Below are 329 nucleotides of genomic sequence, written 5' to 3'. Positions count from 1 at the left end.
AGCAAGCAACAGTGCGACAGTGGCAAGGAAAAACTCCTCTTTAGGAAGAAACTTCGGACAGACCCAAGCTGGTGGTAGGTGGTGTCAGACGTGCCGGTTGGGGTTGAAATAAAGAGTGGCAATAACAGCCACAGTAAAAGATAATGGAACAGTGACAAAAAAAATAAAATAAATAAAAAATAATAGTTGTAGTAGTTCATGGCAGATCAGGGCACTGCACGGCATTAAGGCACAGCAGGACGTAGCAGGATGTGTAGCAGAACCACAGCGACAGCTGTAACCAGGATTTTGGAGCCTCCCTGATCCAAGGAAACATGCTGGGGGGAAAA

Source organism: Etheostoma spectabile, chromosome 7 (assembly GCF_008692095.1).
Source record: "Etheostoma spectabile isolate EspeVRDwgs_2016 chromosome 7, UIUC_Espe_1.0, whole genome shotgun sequence".
NCBI classification, from domain to species: domain Eukaryota; kingdom Metazoa; phylum Chordata; class Actinopteri; order Perciformes; family Percidae; genus Etheostoma; species Etheostoma spectabile.
The sequence above is the reverse complement of the archived record's forward strand: the minus strand, read 5'-3'. Positions refer to the sequence as shown.